Here is a 22,496-nt window from a genome sequence, read left to right on the forward strand (position 1 = left end):
CATACTGTGATTGGAATGGGAACAGAACAGTTACCAACATTATATTTGATTTATTAACAACAGTAGTTAGCTTACCAAATTCACTTGGAATTCTGTTTTCTCCAAATAACCTATACAAATAACCTGAGGATGCAAATGAGAGTGTCTTTTGATCAATGTTTTTTGATTTGTTGCTGGTAACTTACTGATTATTTCAGAGTTTTGCTCCAAACACCTAGCACTCTTTGCATAAATATTAATTTCCTTTTCCTTTTTGTCAGCTTCTTTCAAGATTATAGATCAAATCTCTACCCCTACACACGGAAAACACCCTACTAATAGTTTATAACCAAAAAAGAAAAAATGCCAACTGGGCCTTTTTAAAGTAGCATTCTGGAAAAGGACTGTGATTATCTTATAGATTCTGGGTTTTACCTGTATTTCTACAATTTTCAAGACAAATTATTCTCTCTGCATGGCCACAGAAGCCTTAGCTGAGGATTGCAAAGTGGCAGCTGAAAAACATCTTGCAAAACAAATCTCCAGGGAGAAAGCAGGCAAGACTGTTTACTACCTGGTATGTCAAACAAAATGGACACAAGCAAAATGCATCGGAATCCGGGATTTAGTAATGAATAGTTAACCACCAATCCATTACTGCAATTACAAAGATGCGCTAATGGCCTGCATTTCATTAAGACTTGTATTCCGCTAAGAGCACCGTCTGCTTCTGCTGTTGACATTAGGGGAAATCTTCCTTTCAATACCTGTATACAGAATCTTGTTTGTCTGGCTGGTCCTATCCTATCTCATATGACTTTTTATCTTTCCTAAGAGGGGGCAGCTACCTCTAGCATTATAGAGAAACAAGACTCTTCTTATTCCCCTGTTCATAAACTGTGCCATATCAGAGATCTCCTTGCTGAATCATCTGATAAGCATTTAGGCCTTTCAAACAGGAAGATTACACATTCTGTTGGTTTCATATTTAGCTAGATATGTCTTCTTTCTCTTATTATTAACAAAAGTTTCTTTAACCATTTTGGAACAAGATTGTTGACTTTCAACGCCAAGCTTCACTTGTAAAATATTATCCACCACAAGGTATCTTTTAAAAATTGTTTCATCCTTGCATAGTGATATAGATTTCTAAATCAACAAAAAGCAATTTCAACAAAAAATATGCTTTTGCGAATAGGTCTGAGCTTCCTTCTTAAAAGAGGGCAGCAAATATTTGGGACTGGAATATCCTAGTATTGTTTGGAACTTGCACTGTAAAATGAAATGTTCAGTGTTCTGTAAAAATGTACATTATCTTACTCCTGTCTACAGGAGTACCTGTAAAGTGTCAAACTGCACATTTTACAGTAAATAATGGTGAACTATAATTATTCTAGGACAGATTTGGCACAACATAGGCTGACCTAGATTTGAATTTACAATCTTTCACATTACAACGATGGACTGGCGTCCTGTCCTGGTTGTATTCCTGCCTTGCGCCTGCCGGGATCGGCCACAGAATTTTCCATGCAACAAGACTACTGTTCCATGTAACAAATGCACATTCCTTATCAGAGAATGGGTGTCCTAGAAATCGGGGCAATTTACATTATCATACTGTTAAAATGTCACCTAGTATTTTACTGTATTGAATACAGTAATATGCAAGTACATCTACAGCAATTCTATTACAGTGTGTACAGGCTGATGAAGAATATAGATAGAAGACTGAAGATTGAGCTAGCAAGGATAGTTAATTATTCCCCTGTCTCCAGTGCAAGCGATACATGAAACCTGTGAATAGAGAGATAAAGCTCCTGAACTAAAGAGATTTTCTAGACCTGGGGGAAGAACTACAGCATTTCCAGAAGTACCTTTTTGCAATCGTCAGCTAACTCAACTCTAATATGAAGAGATACCACAATCCTGAGGAGAGGTAGGAGTGGGAGAAGTATGTCAATAGTTGGTACCTGTATCGGACACAGTGGCTACTTTCAATCTTGTTCAGATCCATTTGTATCACTTAATATTCACCACTGTTGTTCAAAGAGAGACCTTTTCTAGTCACACCTCAACCCTCTCATTTCAATCAAAAGCACCTGTTCACAGTCTTTGAAGGTGAAAGATTGACAACTCATTAACAGGTGAGCTTGATTAAGTGGATTGGGTGGAATTGTGATTAGAAGTTCTCACATTGATGTGTACAGGGGTGAATACTATATTTAGAGCAGTCCAAGAGCATTTGCAAATGCAAGCCTGGTTACATTTTAAAAGCCCTTTCTTGAGAGTTCCTTCCTCGGGTCACTCAATAGCAATCATCTTTACAGTTACCTGACCTAAACTGGGTGCATACAGAGATCAGTTTGTGCTGCAGTAGTGATAAACAGGACACATTTTAATGTTATTTTAATTTATTTATAGACCTAACCCCATATTTGTATTATAGTTGCCTTAACTAAATTGTCACTTGGCATAAGTTTTGAACTCATTGTGTTGTTATTATTATTATTATTATTATTATTATTAATAATAATAATAATAATAATAATAATAATAATATATTTCTTAGCAGACACCCTTATCCAGAGTTTGTTACAATAAAAATATAATAAATAAGAAATAGGGTTCAAAAACAAACAACTGAATACATTGTTTCTGTTCATACTTTCAGATGGACCACTTTTCTTTTCAGTGATTCTGACATAGGGATTATCTACGTTTTTTGAAATCCAATATTCAATTAACACAAGTGAAAACCCAACGCCATTCTGTTTCCTGATTGGTGGGCTTAGTGTTCTTTATTTTCTCGATAAGGATACTGATCAGGAGGTTAGTTAATCTAATGTATTTCTGACCATTGCTCAATAAGGATGGAACGTATTTGGATGTGAAATTGCCGTGCACATCATCATTTCATTTTTTTGGTGGGATTTTTCTTTTCTTTTTATAAGTAGAAAAGTGTATGATTTCCTCAGCCTACAGAAGAATAAAAGGAAACTGTACAATAATGCTCCATTAATAATCCAACTAGCAGAAATGCAATAGCTGATGTCAGTTAATTACAGGTCCTAATCAATTAATTAATCTTTCTCTACTTAATTTGCATCTCATAGCCTCCATTTCCTGACTCACTGCAGCAGAATCAATTAGCTTCCAGTGCTGTGAGGGGAACCTGACCTTTGTTCCAATGGCCAGGAGATTTTCCTTTGTCCAGTATTACTCACCCAAAATAGGTTGTCAAAGACCCGTGCAGTGCTTAGGTCATAATCAAGTCAAACTAGATTATACCATTCCCTACATGTGTGCACTATACACAGGCCCTACTGTTACAGAGGATGTGCAGTTTGACTGCTTTTTTATTATATATATGTCCATCACAGGGTAGCACACACACCTACACACTACAGTCACACGACTACAAAGGAATTTAGAGTAGCCAAGGAAATTAACCATGACTTTGGGAAGTGGAAGGAAACCAGTGCACCTGGAGAAAACCCACACGGCCAGACGGAGAACATGCAAACTCAACACAGGCAGACACCAAAGACTGGATTTAAACCCTTATTAATTATTATATTTATTTGTTTATTTATTAGCAGGCACCCTTACCCAGGGTAATTTACAGTTGTCACAAGAGTTACAGTTAGGTCCATAAATAATTGGACAGTGACACAGTTGTCATCGTTTTGGCTCTGTCCACCACCACAATGGATTTGAATTCACAATGGAAACAATCAAGATGTGCTATAAGTGTAGACTTTCATCTTTAATTTGAGGGCAGTTGGGTGAAGTGTAGGCATTACACCCGTTTTTATATGGGGTTAACTCCAATTTTTGGGGCTCAAAAGTGATTGGACAAATTAACATAATCATGAATTAAATTGTGAGTTTCAATACTTGGTATCAAATCCTTTGCTGTCAATGACTGCCTGAAGTCTGGAACCCATAGACATCACCAGATGCTGGGTTTCTTCCCTGGTGATGCTCTGCCATGCCTGCACTGCAGCTGTCTTTAGTTCCTGCTTGTTCTTGGGGCGTTTTGCCTTCAGTTTTGCCTTCAGCAAATGAAATGCTGCTCAGCTGGAGGGTGTTCTTGATCTGGCCAACTGTTGTGAAGGAGTTTTTCTTCACCAGGGAAAGAATTCTTCTGTCATCCACCACAGTTGTTTTCCGTGGTCTTTTGGTGTTCCTGAGGTCTCCAGTGCGTTCTTTCTTTTTAAGAATGTACCAAATAGTTGATTTGGCCTCACCTAATGTTTTTGCTATCTCTCTGATTGGTTTGTTTTCTATAGCAAAACTGACGGAAAAATGCCCAGCATCTGGTGATGTCTATGGGTTCTAGACAAAGGATTTGCAACCACGTATTGAAACTCACACCAGCTTTGGCATTGTACTCCATTGTACTCCCAATTGCTTATATAATGGATTTACTTTCAAGACATAGCTGCCTTATCTGTTAGAATAAGAGGTGTGAAAATACAAACAAGAAACAAAACTCATCACAATTTGTGCATGGGATCATCAAGTGTGGCGGGCTCAAGTCCTATCCATTTGTTATTATTTATTTATTTATTTATTTATTTATTAGCAGATGCCCTTATCCAGGGCGACTTACAAGATATAAGCGCAATACAAAGTGCAAAAATACAGTGCAGTTCAAGGCATAAAACATTACACATTCCAATTTACACAAGTGTATACAATATATGAGGTCTTACATCCTGGATTGTAAAAGCTGAGTGCAGACAGGATGTTAGGTCACAGTCAAGGGCCAAGGGAAAGAGAGCATAGGGGAAATCAAAATAACAATACGAGTACTAGTAACGCAAGGCAAGTAGTATGATAAAACAGTGTAAAGTGCTATCTTCCAGGAGAGTAAATGATTAAATTACAAGTACTGTCTGAAAAGATGTGTCTTGAGTAAGCACTGGAAGGAGGTCAAGGACTCTGCTGTTTTGACTTCAGTGGGCAGGTCATTCCACCATTTAGGGGCCAGGGATGAGAAGGAGTGGCTCTGGAGGAAGGGGAGTGGAGAGGAGGCAGAGTTAGTCTTCTGGCACCGGAAGAGCGCAGTGGTCTGGAGGGGATGTATGGAGAGACGAGTGTCTGAAGGTAACTTGGTGCAGTGTAGTCGAGACAGTGGTAGGTGAGGATCAGTGTCTTGAACTGAATGTGTGCCGGTATCGGGAGCCAGTGGAGGGAGCGGAGCAGTGGAGTAGCGTGTGCGAATCGGGGCAGAGAGAATATCAGACGAGCCGCAGAGTTCTGGATGAGCTGGAGCGGCGGGTAGTAGATGCAGGCAGGCCGGCCAGGAGAGAGTTGCAGTAGTCCTAGCGGGAGAGGACCAGGGACTGGACGAGCAGCTGAGTCGAGTAGTCGGTGAGGCAGGATTGGATTCGGCGTATGTTGCTCAGGAAGAATCTACAGGTACGTGTCAGTGTGGTGATGTTCTGAGTGTAGGAGAGCGCAGGACTGAGGGTGACTCCTAGGTTCTTAGCAGCAGAAGAAGAGAGAATGTCATAGATTCCAAGGGGATTGAGATGGAGAGATCAGCAGAAGGTGAGGAAGAGTGGGGAAAAAAGAGGAGATCCAGTTTGGAGAGGTTGAGCTTGAGGTGGTGCGAGTGCATCCAGGCGGAGATAGCAGACAAACAGGAAGAGATGCTAGAGGGGATGAGAGGGTCAGATGAGGGAAAAGACAGGAAGATCTGAGCATCATCTGCGTAGAAGTGGTAGGAGAGCCATGGTATGCGATGAGGGGGCCCAAGGAGCGAGTGTAGAGAGAGTACAGGAGGGGGCCCAGGACGGAGCCTTGGGGTACGCCTGTGAGGTGAGGCTGGGGGGTGGAGAAGGAACCTCGCCATGTCACTTGGTAGGTCTGGTTGCTGAGGTAGGAGGAGAACCAGGTGAGAGCAGTTCCAGAGATTCCAAGGTCAGCGAGGCAGGAGAGGAGGATGGAGTGATAGATGGTGTCAAATGCTGCGGAGAGATCAAGGAGGATGAGGACTGAGGAGAGGGAGGCCGCCCGAGCACAGCTGAGGGAGTCAGTGGCTGCCAGGAGAGCCGTCTCAGTGGAGTGAGCTGTGTGGAAGCTGGATTGCAGAGGATCCAGGAGTAAGTGATGGGAAAGAAATGCAGAGAGCTTTCGGTGGACAGCACACTCGAGGGTCTTTAAGAGGAAGGGGAGTAGGGAGACAGGGTGGTAGTTCTGAGGAGAGGTGGGGTAAAGGGTTGGTTTCTTGAGGAGTGGGATGACAGCAGTTTGTTTAAATGCAGCGGGGAAACAGCCAGAGAGAAGTGAGGAGTTGAGGAGGGAGGAGATGAAGGGGAGTAGGAGCAGTCGCATGGAGGAGGCAGGAAGGGAGAGGGTCCAGGGCACATGTTGTAGGTTTGTGAACTAGGAGGAGAGAGGAAAGTTCAGAGTCCGAGAGAAGTGAGAATGAAGAAAAGGAAGCTTGATCGGTGGGTGGTTTGGGCATGATGGGAGAGGAGGGGGGACTGTTGAAGAGTTTGCGGATATCCGTGATCTTGGAGGAGAAGGAGGCAAAATCATCAGCAGTGAGAGACAATGGAGGGGGAGGGGGAGGGGGAGGTGGGCAAAGAGGGAGGAGAAGGTAGAGTTGAGTTTGTGGGGGTTGTTGACAGTGGATTCAAATAGTGATTGAAAGTAAGACTTCTTGGCTGAGGTGAGTGAAGAGGAGAATGTGGACAGTAGAGAGCGGTAGAGTTTGAGGGCAGCTGGGAGTTCGGACCTTTTCCACTTCTGTTCAGCGGCACGCAGACTGGATTGGGTTGAGCATAGAATGGAAGAGATCCAAGGCTGAGGAGGGGAGGGACGGACAGGACGAGATGTAAGAGGACACTGAGAATTAAGGGAGGAGGTGAGGGAGGAGAACAAAGAGGAGGTAGCACAGTTGACAGACAGTGAGGGGAGGGAGGAGAGAAGAAAGTTGAGTTCATCCAGGAAGGAGGCGAGTGGACCGTGAGGACGGTAGAGAACTAGAAGGAAGAGGTGAGAGGGAGAGGTGAGTTCCACTGCGTGTTAGTTGTGATAGAGGAGAGAGAGGGGGGGACAGAGAAGAGGAGAGAAGGAGAGAGCAGGAGCCCTGTTCCTCCTCCCCGCCCAATAAAACGGGGGGAGTGGGACAGGACAAACTGAGAGGATGGTGCAGCAGCGGTGGTTGAGTTCTCAGGGAAGATCCATGTCTCGGTGAGAGCAGGGAAATCCAGAGAGTGGTGGGAAGCGAAGACAGAGATGAAGTCGGCCTTGTTGGAAGCGGAGTGGTAGTTCCACAGGCCTCCAGAAAGTGTAATAGAGGGGAGGGAGGAGGAGGGGAGAGGCAGAGAGCTTAGATTAGAGGGATTAGGGAGCCAATGGCGTGTAGGTGCAGGGCGAGAGGAAGGAGAGAGCAGGACTGGAATTGGAGAGATGATTGCCTGCTGTTGCTGTGCAGCATCTCCTTGCAGTCTTCTCCTCGCTGGAGTCCCAGAGCTAGAGTCCCTGTCCTTCGGAAGCATGGTGCTGACTGCTGGCGCAGAGGTCCTGGGGGCTTTTAAATACTCCACCTGTAACTAATTAGGACAGTACACACCTGCGTTGCGTTTTTTGTTTTGTGGTGAATGTACCACAGCTGTTTGCATCCCTTTTGTCTGGCCATAAGTAATGTCCCAGAATCATCAGTAATTGTAGCATAAATATGAAAGGCATTGTGAATGAATGTGAATACATTTTGCATGAGCAACATGCAAGCAGCAGATCATAATTCAAAAGGTTATAATACCCACAGGCTTCTGGAGTTTTAATAATAGGAGGCTTGATGTAGAGATAATAGGCAATTGACTCAGCACTAAGTTCAAAAGGGAGAACACCCAAACACAGCAGTACGTGGCAGCCTGGCCTTGTGCCTATTGCACACCCTGACACAGACAATCATATCAAAAGATTAATGGTTTAATACTAATTACAGTGTTATGCTAATAGAGTGTAGTTAAGCTGCAAGCATATTTAAGGAATGTGAAATTATGTTTTAAAAACACCCAGATAAATACATGGTCACAGAAAAGTAGGAGATAAAGTGCAAAATGACTGTGGCAAACTGGCAACCAGACCAACCGTACCATAGGTGTATTAGTGCTGGGGGGAGAGAATGCTCATTTTAATATGACAGGGCCCAGTGTTTCTGTAACTTCTCAAAACTTTGCAAAGCTTCTTTATAGCTCCTACTCCCTTTATCCACTAATTATTTTGAAACTGATTAATAATTGAGATGAATATCCATGAATATTCCAAAGAGTGAGAGATTCTGTTTTGTCCTTTTCTCCAAGGATCAGAGAACCCCCCCCACACACACACACACTCACACACCACCTTTGAAACAGCTCCCCTTTGCATACCAATACAGGACTAAAGAGAATCTGCTTCTCAGAGTCCTAAAAGATTCATGACCGCTTTCTCTGCAATGCAGGCACCTGTGGGAGTTTGTGTCCATGTTTTCCATTTTCGATGACTCCAAACTGCGAGAACTTTATGACTGCAGCTTAGACAACGACTTTGAACAGTAGGTGCCTGAAATTGTGTTCTTCTTTGTATCTCTGGAAATATTGTGCCATTAAAGGTTTTCCAAATCCCCAACTGGAGATTTTATATTAAAAAAAAAAAAAACATGACTAAAGCCTCAGTTTTCACCAAAATAATAGCAGCTTATGCCTTCCTGCTCTTATGTTCAACCTAGGATAAGGAATTAACTCAAATTAAAGTAGGTAAATAGTTTGTTTCTCTCTCTCTCTCTTCAGTGCTCCCCTTTCTATCTCTCTTATAACTTTTCTCTCTCATTTCAAACAAGATGAAGAAAGGCCCTCCCTCAGGAAGGCGAATGCAAATGCTATACATTGTACATTATAAATTGTAGTTATATACATGTATAAATATGCCATATAATTTACTTAAATGATGATATTAATTATGTTTTTTACTGTAAATTCATAGGAGCTCATAAATAAGATGATTTACAAAAATAAATAAATGTGTGAAACAAATGTATCCAGTGGGTGCACAGTTTTAAGCCAGCTATAGTCTAATCTTCAGAAACTAGTTCTTAAGCAGAATTTTATTTTCCTGGGATGTGTGCCTCTTGAGCTGTGATTGATATGGATGTTGTCTTTCAGGTCACCTATGAACAGTCCCACTACACTTTCTGTGACCTGGAATGGCTCTTCCGTGTTTGAGGTAGTAGTAGTAGTGACACTGCAGACTCTGACCGTATGCCAAGAGAGACAGCGAATCGCCCACAGTCCCCTAGGACAGAAGACACATATGAACAACAAACAGGGATGTTCACATGTCCCTTCTGTCCTGGGGGACTGTGGGCGATTCGTTGTCTATCTTGGCGTATGGTCAGAGTCCAAAGAGTTTGAAAAGTGTTTGTTGTTTTCTAAAATGTGTTAGTAACAACACACTTAAGAAAATGACAAACACGTTTCAAACTCTTTCAATTCTCCTTTTTTTTTAATCAACTCTTAACACCTGCTTATCAACTATTATGTCGGTATCAGCCCGGAATGGCTGCGTAGAGCCGCCTTGCAAGGCGAAGGGTGGGGGTCGGGTGCGATGCCAGATTGGCAACAGTAGGGATAGACCTAGACTGACTGGACCTTGGCGATGGAGACTGGCTTGTGGGAAAGAGCTGGAGCTTGTGGAGGAGGTGGAAAGGTACTGACTAGATATAGTTGGTCTCACCTCATAGCATTGGCTCTGGAAGCAAACTTCTTGATCAGGGGTGGTCTCTCTCCTACTCCGGAGTGGACCTGGGTGAGCGGCCCCGGGCGGGTGTGGGGATATTCACAAGTCCCAGGCTGGGTGCCGCACAGTTGGAGTTTGTCCCTGTAGACGAGAGGGTCGCCTCGATGAGGCTTCGTGTCTCAGAGAGGAAAACTTTGACTGTTGTCTGTGCGTATGCACCGAACAAGGAGGTGGAGAAGGTGGGTATGGTGCTTGATAGGGTGCAGCCTACCAACTCTGTAGTCTTATTAGGGGACTTAAATGATCACGTAAGGAGTGATGGAAATACTTGGAAGGTGGTGATTGGGAGGAACAGCCTCTCCGATCTGAACCTTTATCCCGAGTGAGGTCAAGGAGATTGAGTCTGAATGGACCTTGTTCAAGACCTCAATTGCGGAGGCGGCCTCAACAAGCTGTGGCATGAAGGTGGTTGGTGCCTGTCAAGGTGGCAACCCTAGGACCCACTGGTGGACACCGGCAGTGAGGGAAGCTGTCAAGTCGAAGAAGGAGGCCTTCCAAGCGATGCTCGCGTTTAGGTCTCCGGAGTCGATTGAGAGGTACCGGCTGGTCAAGAGGGCTGCAGCAGTAGAGGTCACCAAAGCGAAAGCGGGAGGAGTTTGGAGAGGCCATGGAGAATGACTATTGAATAGCTTCAAAGTCGTTTTGGCAAACCATTCGGCACCTTAGGAGGGGACAGCGGGACGGCAAGCTGTTCTCAGCAAGGGTTGGGAAACACTGTCCACTACTGGGGAGATCGTTGCGAGGTAGGAGTTAGTGCTGGATAGCTCCGTGAGATCTGGTAAACTGGTAGAAGAAGAAGTAAGATGCAACAAGATTAAAGAGTTATTTCCAGGTTTCCTATCAGAGTGTTACAAAGTGCTAAAATACAATGAGACATATTACATCTTTAAATGTCATTTCAAAACCATAATTCTTCAATGTATGACATCACATTTCACGTTTAACAATTGCATTCCAATAAGGAACAGAAAAGAAACTAGTGACTAGTGACTTTGGTTTTCTTTGAACAGAAAATAACAATAAAGTTTATTTTGTGTCTGAAACTGATAGATTACCACAGGCATTTAGCAAGAGTATGCAAACCAGTGAGTTGCAAGTACACCTCTTTATGCTGCTTGATTAACTCTGCAGCATCAAATTTCACTAGTCAATGCAACACCCAGATACATTAATAGTCATTTTGCAATCGTGTGGTTGCTACTAAGACACTGTGGTTAGGGCAGAATGCTTCTCAAAGTTACTGATGTGCAGGTTTTCAAGACTTCCTCTTGCACTTTAATGTCACTTTAAGTTTACATGCAGATGACTGATGTTCACTTAAAAGCCATCTATTCTGTATCCACAACCCAGCTGTGAACAAAACAAGAATCTACTGTGTGTGTGGAAAAAGTAAAAAAATAAAAAATAAATAACAAAGGAACACTGTTATATTGTGACATTTATGAAGTCAATTATTTGGAAATAAATGTAACACGTTGAAAAGAGAAGTGCTTCCTGATACAGTAATAACAATCCGCTGAGACATTGCATCAGTAATACACACCAGTTGTACAAGTATATTATAACTCTACTTTATTATTGTATTGTAGAGTGGTATAATGCAATTGCTTACTGTTATACAACCTTCAGAGTTATACAGAGAAACATAACACAGTGTAAGACTGCAATAAAGAAATGAGGTGTAGAACTACAGTCCACCTGAACACTGAAGAATTAGTTGAAGGTGTTTGTGATCCGATTTTCTATAGTGGCTGGTGATTATCAAGATCAGTATCAGTATCAGTTGCTGCCAGTAAGACATTTAAGGACATGGCTTTATGTTTATATTATTACAGAATAGGTAGAATAGTTGTAAGGGCTTTGGGTGGGGGTCAAGAGTTCAAATTCCCTATGGCACACTGCCTCTCACTTCCCTGAACAAGCTACCCCACCCCACTTTCTCCAGTATAAACGATGGTAGACATGGGTCACAGTGTTTGATGCTGCTTAACTTGTGATGGTCTATTGTGTCCCCTTCATAGCCCATATGGAACAATGGAACAATTATGTTTAAAATGTGGTGGATAAGAAATGTGCAGGTTGATTTCTACAATATACAGTAATTGCAACATATTATATGGATTACAGTTTAAAATACATTTAAAATGTATGCCATATTTGAAATATACAAGAAAGGCATAAGAAAAAGATAGGAATCACACATTTCTACAATAACATATAGGGATCACACATTTTACTATGTATTAAAATAAAAATAAAAATGTATATATTTGTTCCATATGGGAGGTAATCTGTATTCCTTGGTTATTTAAATTTAAAAATCCTGGCATAGACATCAGCTCTGACCGTCTGTCCCATGGGCTTGTGAAGGACTTAATCCTCCAATAACATTAGTGTCTTGGGATTAATGTACATATAATCCCTTTGCTGTGATTACTTGATGTGGAATTTTCACCACCACAGTAAATGTGTACGGTAATATGGCAGTTTTACCTTGCATGGTCTTATCTTTTGTTGGTTTCTCCATTGTTTGTAGCATGGTTTACGATACCTCTCCATGCTTCCACTTTACTTTTCTACATTTTAGTGTGGTTTTACCATGTTACACTACAGTTAACTTTCATAAGGGTTGATTGTTATTTGACACTTTCCAGCATAATCACCTGATGAACTGACCATTACGATTCCCCAAGGGAAAGCAAACTAGTTCCAGACCTAATACATATAACACTGGTGAAGTTATTATGCAAAGAGAAAGACTAATGCTTTACAATTGTCCATGCTATTAGGGTAAAAGGTTGAAAATGGACACAACCAATACATATCTGCTCCATGTTTACTGTCAAAATAGGCTGCCAGGCCTTTGGCAAGGTCAGTCATTGGGCTGGGAGTGGTCTTATCAGTGACCTACTTTGCCACATCATTATGGTCAATTTAGATAGCAAGTGTCAAGCCCGCCTGTCATATAACAATTACACGATCCTTATTTATCATTAGGAGTGCAGGCGATTACCAGGGTTAGTGAGTTTTGTAGGGCACTTTTGCAGGAGGAAGTGAATTTGAGGTCCTCTCTTGTTTGTTGGTGAATGAATTCCCTTGTCACCCCTGTTATCATTTAGCAGTAATGATTCCAACTATGTCTGAAAAAGATAAAAAACTCACATACTGTAACATAAAGTGCTTGAATTTAATACCGAAAATGGGGGGAAAAGGAATCTTCTGATTCCCACGCTTAATTAGTGCAAAATGGAAAATCCTAAAATATTACTCAGAAAAACTGTAACTTTAAGACAGTAGATAGAACTATAAGATAATAGAATGAAATATATACTGTACATTCAAATGAGCACATTAAATTAAGGAACATTTGTACCACAAAGTTTGTAAATAAATAATAATTTCAAACAGATAATAAACAAATAAGGTCAAACAAAGTATTAATGGTCCAAGTAAAAATATGAATAGCTAAAAACATATTTATAATAAAGGTGATCTTGAGCTAATCTCCTTAACTAAGCGCAAGATAAACTGTACGGCCTTAAAATATGCTACCATAAAGGGTTGCCGTATTCCTTGAATTTCTCTCAGTGACAGGTGACACCTAAAAGAGCAGCAGGCCTAACTATTTTTACATTACCCTTGAAGACTGTGGCCTTTGCTTCCATCATTCATTTATATATATATATATATATATATATATACATATACATTCAAATACAGTATTCACTCCCCTTGAAATTGTTCACATTTTGTAGTGTTACAAACTGAAGTTTTTATGCATTTAAATGGGATTGCTTTCCCCATTGAGGTAAGAGAATTTGTATTGTGAAACAACACTTAATGAATAATTTAAAAACACAGATGGGGAGTGAATTAAATTACAAATTTAAACCTGAAAAGTCTTAATTTGAGAACGATTCACCCCCTTTGCTATGACATCTTAAATAAGCTCAATTGCAACCATTTGCTTTCATAATGTGAAAAAGTTAAAGAAGGGTGAATACTTCCTATAGCCACTGTGTATACATGAGTAGTAGGAAACTAATTACATATACACCGATCAGCCATAACATTATGACCACCTGTGTAATATTGTGTAGGTCCCCCTTTTGCCACCAAAACTGCCCTGACCCATCGAGGCATGGACTCCACTAGAGCTCTGAAGGTGTGCTGTGGTATCTGGCACCAAGACGTTAGCAGCAGAGCCTTTAAGTCCTGTAAGTTGCGAGGTGGGGCCTCCATGGATCGGACTGTTTGTCCAGCACATCCCACAGATGCTCGATTGGATTGAGATCTGGGGAATTTGGAGGCCAAGTAAACACCTTGAACTCGTAGCTGTGTTCCTCAAACCATTCCTGAACCATTTTTGCTTTGTGGCAGGGTGCATTATCCTGCTGAAAGAGGCCAATGCCATCAGGGAATAGTAACATCCATATAAATGGCAGGACCCAAGGTTTCCCAGCAGAACATTGCCCAAAGCATGGTACTAGTGGCGGGGGGGGGTGCTGACGATGGTTCATCTGCGGTGCTAGCGTGGGTGCAGACGTTGTTTTGTCTGTGGTGCTTGCGGGGGGGGGGGCGGCGGTGCTGACAGTGTTTTTTCCGCAGTGCTAGAAGGGGGGTTGGGGTGGCTGACAGTGATAATTAGGGGGGCCGCAGGGGGGCCAAGCTTGCTGTCACGGGGGCACTGGTCCGCCCTGGCACCCCCTCAGAACAGCCCCTGCTGGTGCCATGTGTTCTCCAGGTAAGTGACGTACACACACCCGGTCATCCACGTGATGTAAACGAAAATGTGATTCATCAGACCAGGCCACCTTCTTCCATTGCTCCGTGGTCCAGTTCTGATGCTCACGTGCCCATTGTAGGCACTTTCGGCAGTGGACAGGGGTCAGCATGGGCACCCTGACTGGTCTGCGGCTACGCAGCTGCGATGCACTGTGTGTTCTGACACCTTTCTATCAGAACCAGCACCTTTTTCTGCAATTTGAGCTACAGTAGCTCGTCTGTTGGATCGGACCACACGGGCCAGCCTTCGCTCCCCACGTGCATCAATGAGCCTTGGCCGCCCATGACCCTGTCGCCGGTTCACCGCTTTTCCTTCCTTGGACCACTTTTGATAGGTACTGACCACTGCAGACCAGGAACATCCCACAAGAGCTGCAGTTTTGGAGATGCTCTGACCCAGTCGTCTAGCCATCACAATTTGGCCCTCGTCAAAGTCGCTCAGATCCTTACGCTTGCCCATTTTTCCTGCTTCTAACACATTAACTTTGAGGACAAAATGTTCACTTGCTGCCTAATATATCCCACCCACTGACAGGTGCCATGATAACGAGATTATCAGTGTTATTCACGTCACCTGTATGTGGTCATAATGTTATGGCTGATCGGTGTATTTCTGAATGTGCACTTTCCTAATGTATTCACACCCCAAGCATCAGCACGGCTAGAATAACAGCCCTTGTAAAATGTGAGGAAGAGTTCCATGCAGGCCATAGAGAATTTTAATTGGGCCAGTAATATTTGGAATAATTCAAGTACCACTGCCCCCACGATCCCCCCCCTTCAGCTTTTCTATGTAGAATTACAGAGAGATCCAGTGTTGGCAAATTCCCCATGCTGCACTCATGCTGCGCCCTCTTCCCTGGTGGGGGAATGTAAGCACTTATTAGTACTAGGTTTCTGTAAAGAGATGAAAATGGGTTGATTGTTTTTTGCTTTGCAGCAGTGGGCACCAGCTGGAGCCCATTCATGGCCCCATGCCAGAATTTCCACTGATGTCTATTTTAGGAACAGAGTAAATGCACCTAGAAAAGAGAGAGAGAGAGAGAGAGAGAGAGAGAGAGAGAGAGAGAGAGAGAGAGAGAAAAGAAAGTCACTCCTTTTATGGGCTGGTTCTAACTTTCGGATTATTATTATTATTTTGTAATCAAACAGAAATGGAAAGAGTATAGTGTAAGAGGTTAGCATGACGGCTGCTTCATCTGATGAGGTTAAGTGTGCAGAGGTTTCTCCGCTTTTGGTTCCAGCTACATCCATAGTCTGACTACATGCCAAGTCAACACACTGACAATTGACATCAAAAGGCTTTTTCTCGCAAGCTGCCTGCAGTGGATTATGGGAAGGTTATGGCTGAGGTCAGTGTTCTGAGTGACGTTATTGAAACAAAGAAGGAAGGCCTATTGATTAGGGTGACTTTTAAGTCTCCAGATGTAATTGGCAGCTTTACCTATTCTAATGGGGTTTTAAAGCATACTTACAGAATCTGGAACGGCACAATGTACTGAAAAGGTATGAGGCCAAATCCTTCTAAAATGACTGATATAATAATCCCCTGAAGAGTCTGAGAAAAAAAAAATCTGCTTAAGTCTGTGTTATCTTAATCCGCTGTTGACGAAAGTGGAATTCATACACTATAGGCATAGATTTATTTTGTGTTCCTGGTGTGTTCTCCATGTGATGTCTGCTCGGTCTTAATATTATTATCTCAAATTCTTGCTAATAGTGTAGATACAGAACAAATTTGATGTAAAGGAAAGAAGTGCCTGTTGAAAAACGCAAAATAAACTGTTGGGGTCTGCCACTGTCCATTTAGTTACTTCTATCAATTCCAGTTAAAGAGTGTATAGTACAGACGCCTGTCGTCAATGGAGGCCCATAGGGAAAACTCATCTATGTACAATTTACATATAGGGCATATATGCGCAAGCCAGGAACAAACCCAGAATGGGATGCCAGTCCATTGCTGGGCACACGCACACACAGGGCAATTTAGCATGGCCAATTAACCTAACCTGTATGTCTTTGGATGGTGGGAGAACATGCAAACTCCACACAGACAGACACCCTGAGCCAAGACTCGAATCCAGGACCCCTGGAGCTGTGAGGCGACAGCGCTAACCACTACACCACCGTGTCTTCGATATATATACATATATATATATACATATATATACGTATATATATATATACATATATATACGTATATATACGTATATATATATACGTATATATACGTATATATACGTATATATATACGTATATATATACGTATATATACATATATATATATATATATATATATATGGACGACACGGTGGTGTAGTGGTTAGCGCTGTTATAGACTGATCATTATAGACTGATCATTTCTTTGTCAGTGGGCAAACGTACAAAATCAGCAGGGGATCAAATACTTTTTTTCCTCACTGTATATATATATATATATATATATATATATATATATAAGAAAGAGAAAGGGGAACAGTAGTTGTGTTTACTTGAAACACATTCAAACAAGAAGAGCTAATAAGGGAAGTCATTAGTAATCCAATGTGGTTTATTGAATTCTATTTTTGACTTTGACCTAAATTGTGCATTTTCAGAAAGAATACCAAAAGTGACCCAAGCAGGTGTGATTTTATCAGATTTTAGTCAAATATTTTGAGATTACTGACTCAAGGAAACCATTAAATAATATTGACCAGTGGGAGGCTATGAAACCCATCCAGTTTGTCTGAGCTCTGCTGGAAAGCACACAAGGCCAGGCTGACTAGTTTTGTGTTACAGTATACTCAGCTTCTTGGGCCCTTATTCTTTGACATTCCTGGTGACCCCCATCAAAAGTTCCTCAGAAGTTTGTTGTTGTTGGTTTATTTTTTGGAAGTACTGATACTTCAGTTTGGGTAACAAACTATTAGCAGGTGGAGATAAGATTATTAAAGTTGGAACAAAGTTATCTTACTACCTTCTTATCCATTTTGATAGAACACAAGTTGCAAACAATAAAGTCTACTATTCAGCAAATCATTAATTTATGTAGTTAGCAATGGAAATAAGCAAATAAAATTAGGAATTCAGGTACATTTCCCTGATGTCAGAATGTTAATGGCCCATTGCAGGGGGATGTTCATCTACAAGTACATACCAATTAATTATACAGTAATTTAAACAGTTTAGCACAGTTTTGTGTGAAGGCATAGAAAATGGCTGCTGGGAGGAGTTTGTTCATTAGACAAGCTATGGAGAGAAATGTGATGTAGTCAGTGTCACTATTCCTCATCTTTCACAATCATTGCTCTTACAAGCACTTTAATACATTCAGCAATGACAATATTGATAAACTTCCCTGCCAAACCAATTATCTTGTGACCTTCTGGGCTTGAAAAGTTCAGCTCAGATCGATAATCAGCTCGAAATCCAAAAAGTATGCAAAAGAGCTCTCCATGTGAATGACTTGATCAGATACCACGCAGGATGTGACAACTGCAGATGCTCAATTCTCCCACTGATGTGACAAATTGGTTCCTGATGACTGACTGTGTCAATTTGAACCTTTAAACTTTAGGAGCCTCAATATGAAATTAAATTCTACATGGGAATATAATCCTTGGGCAATCTGCTGAAGACCTTTGTATAGAATCTGACACCTGTTCCAATTATCCCAGGACATTTGAGACAGGACAGATTTTCAACATTGCTCCTAAACTAAACTAAAACCTGTGCTAAAGTGACCCTGCTGCTATATTACCAGATGGCACAACAATATAATAGTCTTTTATGAATTCAATAATAATAATAATAATAATACATTTGTAATAGGATTGTTTAATTATAAATATAGACAATATGTATTGTTGGTTTGTTTTGTTATTATCCACATATTAGATTAGCTTCTCTTGAACATGAATTGATTATGCAAATTTGACTCTTATTCATCAAGTAAGTAACATGGATTAGCTGTTCCCCCAGTCTGACTGGTAGAAAGAATAGAGGGCAGTTTTAAGTAATGTATGGGGGATTATCTGTTCATATAAGGCAAAAGAAAATATTTAACAATGCTAATGCAATACTACTACTACTAATAATAATAATAATGTCAGGGTGTCATATTGTACTCTTATTCAAGTTTAACGTGATACATTTACCACATGATATTTGCTGTTTTAGCATGATATTAATCTGATTTTAGCTTAGTTTGAATGTGTTTTCCTATGTTTTTGACATTCTTTCACTGTGCTTTCAAATAATGGAACATAATTCACCATGATGATCCAACCAGACAAGTTTGGTGAGTGTCGTGCCTTAATGGTATTCAGATAATTTTCCTCAGAAAATCCCTTACATTCCTTTTACTGGAATATGCAACTTCTCTAACTAGAACTATAAAAGCCATCACTTGCAGTCACTTATACTTCCAAAATGTATGTTTTTTAAAACGTTCAAAAAGACTGATTTCAATATGGAGCCCCCCAAAAAACATTGTGTTGTTAATATTATTTTTATGTTGTTTACTTTTGTATTGTTGTAAATAAGGAAGCATGTATCAGTTGACATGCTTTATATATAAGTACCTGTTTGGGCAGTTTAACAAATGAGAGACACAAAGATCCAGTCAAATGTTGCTGCAGTGTAAAGACATAGTTTATAGATGTTATTATTTTTATTAATAATAATAACATAAACAAACAAACAAACACATAAATAAATAACATTTCGATGGCTTCGCTGTTATTGTGTTGCTTCGATTTTCTGGCACATGGAGAAAGATGGTCTGAGCTTTAAGACAGTCGCCCTGCTGAGAGTTTCAATAATGTTCTTAAGATCTCAATCTACTCCTAATCTAGGGATTCTAGTCATACCTTTCCCTGCAGTCTAAGACCCACTCTACCTTAGCCATTTCAATTACACTGAGAGACAGAACACAAATCCAGTGTGATAATGCTCATTTAAAAAAGAGGATAATTCTCAACTTGCAGTTCAGGTCCTGCCACTGCCACCCTAGTGAGCAGCAGCACAGAATTGAAGAATTCCTGCAGTCAATAAACTCATTGTACGCTTATTTAATATCTGGCCATCAGTACCCATCAGTCATTGCATCTAAAGTTACAGCTTCTGACATGCCAATACAAATATTTATATTGTACCCCGATTTGAAATGATAACGTCTGTGAAGTTACATCAACTTTACATCTCTAATTAATAATTGTTTGACAGTTGTTTATTTACCAACTCTCACACTTATTAACAAAAAGAACAGGTTCATGTTGAAGGTTATCTCCACCCCCCAACAAACACAAAATATTATTTAATAATTAAGTATCAGCAAATCTATTACATCTTTATTTCAGTTTAAATCATTTTAACCCATGATACAAATAACTTCTTTAACCAACACTGCTTATTTGACCCCTCAAGCCAGAGGTCAGAAGCCATTTTGCTTTGTTGATTTAGCACCTAGACACCTAGCCATTATATACTATATACATTATATGCTTCCAAGGTGGCCATTTTGAACTAAATGCCCTAAACCAAACATTTCTAACAGACATTTCTCCAAGATTGAAGATACACTTGGCTTCGGGAAAACAGAGATCAGGTAAATGGTCTTCTACTCAAAAATATAATTGCTATCTTGAATGCATTGGTAGTTTTCTCTTAGTGGGTACATCCAAGGTTTGATTTTGTTATGGTAAGCAACACACTCTAATAATAGTGGTTTGTAACAGCTTAATTATTTGCCAATGTCTTTCTGCACCAATATCAATATCCAAGAAAGGACCATTTAAAGCATCTAACAGCATGAGGTTTACATGCACATGCACATGTTTAAAGTTTCTATCCTGGCTCAGTTTCCTGTGAAAATCTGTGCAGTGTGTGGCTAAATCACAAATTGTAAATCAACATAATGAAAAATGTGCCAGTTCTTCTTTTTTTTTAACATGTAGTTTGCCTTGAGTGAACTGTTGTTATCTATTCTGTTTGACCTTTTGCTAACATAAATATCAGAGACAACTTTATTTTGTAATTCGAAAATTGCATGAGACTAGTGAGTTGTTGTTGTTTTCAAATACTTTCCCTGAGGGGAGGTCAAAATACTCAAACCCATAAACACATTCAACATCTTAGGGGGATCTTTTCAGTACTTTGTAAATGCGTGGCATGTGCCAACCACATACATTATTTATTTGTCAAGTTCTTTATTAGACTGTGCAAATTCACTGGAGCATCTTGAAATTTGTTATTTTTCTAGCATCTAAAGATTAGTTATTGGTCCTCAAAACATAGTTTATTTACTATAGACATGACTTATTCATTTATGCAAAGTGGTCATGCATAAAACTTATTGAAAACTATTCACACAGCTATATCTGCTAGTCTTTCATGATACTAATGAGTGCAGCCAATTTAGCATCAATAACTGCTTAGTGTTTTTCCTTTTGTTTGGCAACGTATCAATGTAATTTTCCCCCAACAGTATATTGTACTTGCTACCTATCTATGAAGTCCAATAGATTTATGAAATACAAACAATAGTTGCGTCATAACCCAAATTTAAATACATAAATTATTAATGCCATGACTTGCAAATTAAAGCAAACACTCCTGTCTGTTGTAAGGTAGAGCAACACATTGCATGGGAATGGAAAGCTCCATTACTCTGCTAGAGAAATAAATAAACACTTATTGAAAGGGAAACTAATGAACAATCTAGAATGCTGTATTACCAAAAAAAGGATTATATTATAAAATGAAACTGCTGAATAAGAAACACATAAAGAAGATTCCCCATATTCACCACAGCATAATGGCCGGCTCACTAAAGAGAAACTCAAGTCTGAAAGAACAGCTGCTTATTCTGGAAACATCCATAGCACATGACAAATTATAAGTGAGGTAAATACTTTTGTGGTGGTGCTTTTCACACACTTGCGAGCATGAAATCTGCAATCCTGGCACAGGACGTGAAAGAGGGGGACCAGGGATGGAGGCTTTTTTTAAATGTTTTCACAGATCTCAGTCCAAGAAAACCCGCAGGTGTTCAATTGGGTTCACTGGCTTGGCGCTAGTGCTGTGTAGCTTTCAGTATCTTTCTAGATTTATATCATGTGTGGTATAAACTGTAGGAAACTGGTGTAGCCAGATTGAGCCAAGTCTGTTTGACACTTAGGTTGGGATTTTGATGGATTAAAGCTGTTCTCTCTGACTTGACTATAAGCAACACTTTAAAGACGAGCGTTAATAACCCATTCAGGGGAAAATAACTAATTTAATAGATAAGCTTCTAGTCTCTGGCCAAACCGAAGATATAATTTACAGACATTTGAGTTTAACATGAATTATAAATCATAAAGGCCCTGTGAGGTTTAAAGTGATAGCAGGTAACATATGCAAAAACTTATTGGAGGCAAAACATCAACACTGCAATGTAAACAAAGTGAAGTGATTACTGATTACCATTACCATTGATTACTCCACCTCTCTGATCTCCTGAGCAGCAGAAAAAAATTCCCACCAAAACAGTGTAATGGCTTATTATTCTGTCTCCTTAGCAAGGCAGCAAATCAACAATGCTTATATACACTCAACCCCCATGGGCTGTATAACCCATTGAACTGATTACTTTTTCAAACAGAGAGCAATGTCACCTCACCACAGCTCTCTCTCAGTGCCTTCTCAGGTCACATAAACAGTATTTTACATTCTTCTCCACCAATGGGAAACAGTTCATGGAGTGTCTTCTGTGCACTCCTTTGCCACATGATCAGCCGCTGAAGGGGCATGCTGCAGCAGCCAAAGCCTGATGGAAAACAAGCCCAGAATGAACCCACTGAACCCCTGTGGTTGAGAGGTGTGAACAGACTGATTGAATGCAGGAAAGTCAGAGGCGCAGCACAAACCGCAATGGGTTCCTCACTGTATCTATAACACTAAAAAATGCC

The sequence above is a fragment of the Amia ocellicauda genome, chromosome 8, assembly GCF_036373705.1.
Source record: "Amia ocellicauda isolate fAmiCal2 chromosome 8, fAmiCal2.hap1, whole genome shotgun sequence".
Taxonomy (NCBI): domain Eukaryota; kingdom Metazoa; phylum Chordata; class Actinopteri; order Amiiformes; family Amiidae; genus Amia; species Amia ocellicauda.